Source organism: Sander vitreus, unplaced genomic scaffold (assembly GCF_031162955.1).
Source record: "Sander vitreus isolate 19-12246 unplaced genomic scaffold, sanVit1 ctg936_0, whole genome shotgun sequence".
NCBI classification, from domain to species: domain Eukaryota; kingdom Metazoa; phylum Chordata; class Actinopteri; order Perciformes; family Percidae; genus Sander; species Sander vitreus.
The window spans coordinates 1-5,849 of NW_027596015.1; the positions used below are offsets into that span (position 1 = coordinate 1).

General features: G+C 39.9%; 1 non-coding gene and 5 pseudogenes across 1 annotated transcript; all 6 read right to left on the reverse strand.

Annotated features, from left to right (window-relative positions):
• Positions 1–378: 378 nt before the first annotated feature.
• On the reverse strand, positions 379–497 carry LOC144515112 (5S ribosomal RNA; annotated as a pseudogene).
• An 872-nt stretch (positions 498–1,369) lies between these two features.
• Positions 1,370–1,486, reverse strand: LOC144515108 (5S ribosomal RNA; annotated as a pseudogene).
• An 874-nt stretch (positions 1,487–2,360) lies between these two features.
• Positions 2,361–2,478, reverse strand: LOC144515110 (5S ribosomal RNA; annotated as a pseudogene).
• An 875-nt stretch (positions 2,479–3,353) lies between these two features.
• Positions 3,354–3,472, reverse strand: LOC144515111 (5S ribosomal RNA; annotated as a pseudogene).
• An 867-nt stretch (positions 3,473–4,339) lies between these two features.
• LOC144515107 (5S ribosomal RNA) lies at positions 4,340–4,458 on the reverse strand. Its single transcript, XR_013501711.1, has one exon. It is a non-coding gene; the product is annotated as a 5S ribosomal RNA (ribosomal RNA).
• An 860-nt stretch (positions 4,459–5,318) lies between these two features.
• LOC144515109 (5S ribosomal RNA) lies at positions 5,319–5,435 on the reverse strand (annotated as a pseudogene).
• Positions 5,436–5,849: the final 414 nt, after the last annotated feature.

Genomic DNA, 5,849 nt, shown 5'->3' on the forward strand with positions numbered 1-5,849 from the left:
AATTCATGGTCCAAAGTGCATGAACTCCTACTTGAATTGTTGAACACTGTGAGGTTGTTTATTTTAGTTTTAATTAAAGATGTTGCTTCCAGTTGCATCCTCCGTACAGTTTCCTTGTCAGCTCTGTCTCCAGCAAAGGAGGAGTAGCGCCCTCTGGCGATGGTGAAATGAAGCTTTGCAAACCACTGTCTTTATTTTCTAAGCTCACTAGATGGCAATCTCTGTTCCAAAGAAAAGGGTTAAAGGAATGGCAATTCAGTGTGTTTTCAACCCTTTGTTGAACAGAGAGTGGCATCTAGTGAGCTCAGAAAAATGAAGACAGTGTTTTTGCTTTGCTTCATTTGACCATTACTAGCGCCCTCTGCTGACGGAAAAGAAAAAACACAGCACGGGTATTCCCAGGCGGTCTCCCATCCAAGTACTGACCCGGCCCGACCCTGCTTAGCTTCCGAGATCGGACGAGATCGGGCGTGTTCAGGAGTGGTATGGCCGTAAGCGAGTGTACCAAGTGAAAACAAGCTATTTAAAGACGATGAACCCCAGAGGTTCTCAAAACTGTTGAAGACGCAGTTTGGGGTTGAGGAGTACTCAACTACATGTAATCACACTAGTAGTGCACCTATACATTTTGCAGTAGCTCTCTGGTAGTTCAACTACATTCATCTTCGAACCAACAAGTTGAATTGCTTTTTTTGCTCTCTTTTTTCGGTACTGTAATTAACACTGCTGTATTTTTAAGCATTCTTTCATTTGTTTTTGTTCCATATTTATTCATTCATTTAGCCTGTTGCTATATGTATTCTTACATGTATGTATTTCCATGTTTATTTTTTCATTACTGTAATTATTTCTCAATTCTTTTGAACTTTACCTTTACTCAGACTTGAGTGACTTGTCGTCTTCCGTAAATTTGCATGATCCAAAATGTAGATATCTTTGATTTCAAAACTATCCAGATCGGCACAATCTTGAAGAACAAGAACAAAGAATTCATGGTCAAAGTGCATGAACTCCTACTTGAATTGTTGAACACTGTGAGGTTGTTTATTTTAGTTTTAATTAAAGATGTTGCTTCCAAAAAAAAAGTTGCATCCTCCGTACAGTTTCCTTGTCAGCTCTGTCTCCAGCAAAGGAGGAGTAGCGCCCTCTGGCGATGGTGAAATGAAGCTTTGCAAACCACTGTCTTTATTTTCTAAGCTCACTAGATGGCAATCTCTGTTCAAAGAAAAGGGTTAAAGGAATGGCAATTCAGTGTGTTTTCAACCCTTTGTTGAACAGAAAGTGGCATCTAGTGAGCTCAGAAAAATGAGACAGTGTTTTGCTTTGCTTCATTGACCATTACTAGCGCCCTCTGCTGACGGAAAGAAAAAGCTTACAGCACCGGGTATTCCCAGGCGGTCTCCCATCAAGTACTGACCCGGCCCGACCCTGCTAGCTTCCGAGATCGGACGAGATCGGGCGTGTTCAGGAGTGGTATGGCCGTAGCGAGTGTACCAAGTGAAAACAAGCTATTTAAAGACGATGAACCCCAGAGGTTCTCAAAACTGTTGAAAGCGCAGTTTGGGGTTGAGGAGTACTCAACTACATGTAATCACACTAGTAGTGCACCTATACATTTTGCAGTAGCTCTCTGGTAGTTCAACTACATTCATCTTCGAACCAACAAGTTGAATTGCTTTTTTTGCTCTCTTTTTTTCGGTACTGTAATTAACACTGCTGTATTTTTAAGCATTCTTTCATTTGTTTTGTTCCATATTTATTCATTCATTTAGCCTGTTGCTATATGTATTCTTACATGTATGTATTTCCATGTTTATTTTTTTCATTACTGTAATTATTTCTCAATTCTTTTGAACTTTACCTTTACTCAGACTTGAGTGACTTGTACGATCTTCCGTAAATTTGCATGATCCAAAATGTAGATATCTTTGATTTCAAAACTATCAGATCGGCACAATCTTGAAGAACAAGAACAAAAGAATTCATGGTCAAAGTGCATGAACTCCTACTTGAATTGTTGAACACTGTGAGGTTGTTTATTTTAGTTTTAATTAAAGATGTTGCTTCCCAAAAAAAAAGTTGCATCCTCCGTACAGTTTCCTTGTCAGCTCTGTCTCCAGCAAAGGAGGAGTAGCGCCCTCTGGCGATGGTGAAATGAAGCTTTGCAAACCACTGTCTTTATTTTCTAAGCTCACTAGATGGCAATCTCTGTTCAAAGAAAAGGGTTAAAGGAATGGCAATTCAGTGTGTTTTCAACCCTTTGTTGAACAGAAAGTGGCATCTAGTGAGCTCAGAAAATGAAGACAGTGTTTGCTGCTTCATTTGACCATTACTAGCGCCCTCTGCTGACGGAAAGAAAAAGCTTACAGCACGGGTATTCCCAGGCGGTCTCCCATCAAGTACTGACCCGGCCCGACCCTGCTTAGCTTCCGAGATCGGACGAGATCGGGCGTGTTCAGAGGTGGTATGGCCGTAAGCGAGTGTACCAAGTGAAAACAAGCTATTTAAAGGCGATGAACCCCAGAGGTTCTCAAAACTGTTGAAAGACGCAGTTTGGGGTTGAGGAGTACTCAGCTACATGTAATCACACTAGTAGTGCACCTATACATTTTGCAGTAGCTCTCTGGTAGTTCAACTACATTCATCTTCGAACCAACAAGTTGAATTGCTTTTTTGCTCTCTTTTTTTCGGTACTGTAATTAACACTGCTGTATTTTTTAAAGCATTCTTTCATTTGTTTTGTTCCATATTTATTCATTCATTTAGCCTGTTGCTATATGTATTCTTACATGTATGTATTTCCATGTTTATTTTTTTCATTACTGTAATTATTTCTCAATTCTTTTGAACTTTACCTTTACTCAGACTTGAGTGACTTGTCGTCTTCATAAATTTGCATGATCCAAAATGTAGATATCTCTGATTTCAAAACTATCAGATTGGCATAATCTTGAAGAACAAGAATATTCAATTCATGGTCAAAGTGCATGAACTCCTACTTGAATTGTTGAACACTGTGAGGTTGTTTATTTTAGTTTTAATTAAAGATGTTGCTTCCAAAAAAAAAAGTTGCATCCTCCGTACAGTTTCCTTGTCAGCTCTGTCTCCAGCAAAGGAGGAGTAGCGCCCTCTGGCGATGGTGAAATGAAGCTTTGCAAACCACTGTCTTTATTTTCTAAGCTCACTAGATGGCAATCTCTGTTCAAAGAAAAGGGTTAAAGGAATGGCAATTCAGTGTGTTTTCAACCCTTTGTTGAACAGAAAGTGGCATCTGGTGAGCTCAGAAAATGAAGACAGTGTTTTGCTTTGCTTCATTTGACCATTACTAGCGCCCTCTGCTGACGGAAAAGAAAAGTTTACAGCACCGGGTATTCCCAGGCGGTCTAACATCCAAGTAATGACCCGGCCCGACCCTGCTTAGCTTCCGAGATCGGACGAGATCGGGCGTGTTCAGGGTGGTATGGCCGTAGCGAGTGTACCAAGTGAAAACAAGCTATTTAAAGGCGATGAACCCCAGAGGTTCTCAAAACTGTTGAAGACGCAGTTTGGGGTTGAGGAGTACTCAACTACATGTAATCACACTAGTAGTGCACCTATACATTTTGCAGTAGCTCTCTGGTAGTTCAACTACATTCATCTTCGAACCAACAAGTTGAATTGCTTTTTTGCTCTCTTTTTTTCGGTACTGTAATTAACACTGCTGTATTTTTAAGCATTCTTTCATTTGTTTTGTTCCATATTTATTCATTCATTTTAGCCTGTTGCTATATGTATTCTTACATGTATGTATTTCCATGTTTATTTTTCATTACTGTAATTATTTCTCAATTCTTTTGAACTTTACCTTTACTCAGACTTGAGTGACTTGTCGTCTTCCAGTAAATTTGCATGATCAAAATGTAGATATCTTTGATTTCAAAACTATCGAGATCGGCACAATCTTGAAGAACAAGAACAAAGAATTCATGGTCAAAGTGCATGAACTCCTACTTGAATTGTTGAACACTGTGAGGTTGTTTATTTTAGTTTTAATTAAAGATGTTGCTTCAAAGTTGCATCCTCCGTACAGTTTCCTTGTCAGCTCTGTCTCCAGCAAAGGAGGAGTAGCGCCCTCTGGCGATAGTGAAATGAAGCTTTGCAAACCACTGTCTTTATTTTCTAAGCTCACTAGATGGCAATCTCTGTTCAAAGAAAAGAGGGTTAAAGGAATGGCAATTCAGTGTGTTTTCAACCCTTTGTTGAACAGAAAGTGGCATCTAGTGAGCTCAGAAAATGAAGACAGTGTTTTGCTTTGCTTCATTTGACCATTACTAGCGCCCTCTGCTGACGGAAAAGAGAAAGCTTACAGCACCGGGTATTCCCAGGCGGTCTCCCATCCAAGTACTGACCCGGCCCGACCCTGCTTAGCTTCCGAGATCGGACGAGATCGGGCGTGTTCAGGGTGGTATGGCCGTAAATGCGAGTGTACCAAGTGAAAACAAGCTATTTAAAGGCGATGAACCCCAGAGGTTCTCAAAACTGTTGAAGAGCGCAGTTTGGGGGTTGAGGAGTACTCAACTACATGTAATCACACTAGTAGTGCACCTATACATTTTGCAGTAGCTCTCTGGTAGTTCAACTACATTCATCTTGAACCAACAAGTTGAATTGCTTTTTGCTCTCTTTTTCGGTACTGTAATTAACACTGCTGTATTTTTAAGCATTCTTTCATTTGTTTTGTTCCATATTTATTCATTCATTTAGCCTGTTGCTATATGTATTCTTACATGTATGTATTTCCATGTTTATTTTTCATTACTGTAATTATTTCTCAATTCTTTTGAACTTTACCTTTACTCAGACTTGAGTGACTTGTCGTCTTCCGTAAATTTGCATGATCCAAAATGTAGATATCTTTGATTTCAAAACTATCCAGATCGGCACAATCTTGAAGAACAAGAACAAGAATTCATGGTCAAAGTGCATGAACTCCTACTTGAATTGTTGAACACTGTGAGGTTGTTTATTTTAGTTTTAATTAAAGATGTTGCTTCCAGTTGCATCCTCCGTACAGTTTCCTTGTCAGCTCTGTCTCCAGCAAAGGAGGAGTACGCCCTCTGGCGATGGTGAAATGAAAGCTTTGCAAACCACTGTCTTTATTTTCTAAGCTCACTAGATGGCAATCTCTGTTCAAAGAAAAGGGTTAAAGGAATGGCAATTCAGTGTGTTTTCAACCCTTTGTTGAACAGAAAGTGGCATCTAGTGAGCTCAGAAAATGAAGACAGTGTTTTGCTTTGCTTCATTTGACCATTACTAGCGCCCTCTGCTGACGGAAAAGAAAAACACAGCACCGGGTATTCCCAGGCGGTCTCCCATCCAAGTACTGACCCGGCCCGACCCTGTAGCTTCCGAGATCGGACGAGATCGGGCGTGTTCAGGGTGGTATGGCCGTAAGCGAGTGTACCAAGTGAAAACAAGCTATTTAAAGACGATGAACCCCAGAGGTTCTCAAAACTGTTGAAGACGCAGTTTGGGGTTGAGGAGTACTCAACTACATGTAATCACACTAGTAGTGCACCTATACATTTTGCAGTAGCTCTCTGGTGGTTCAACTACATTCATCTTCGAACCAACAAGTTGAATTGCTTTTTGCTCTCTTTTTTTCGGTGCTGTAATTAACACTGCTGTATTTTTAAGCATTCTTTCATTTGTTTTGTTCCATATTTATTCATTCATTTGGCCTGTTGCTATATGTATTCTTACATGTATGTATTTCCATGTTTATTTTTTCATTACTGTAATTATTTCTCAATTCTTTTGAACTTTACCTTTACTCAGACTTGAGTGACTTGTCGTCTTCAAGTAAATTT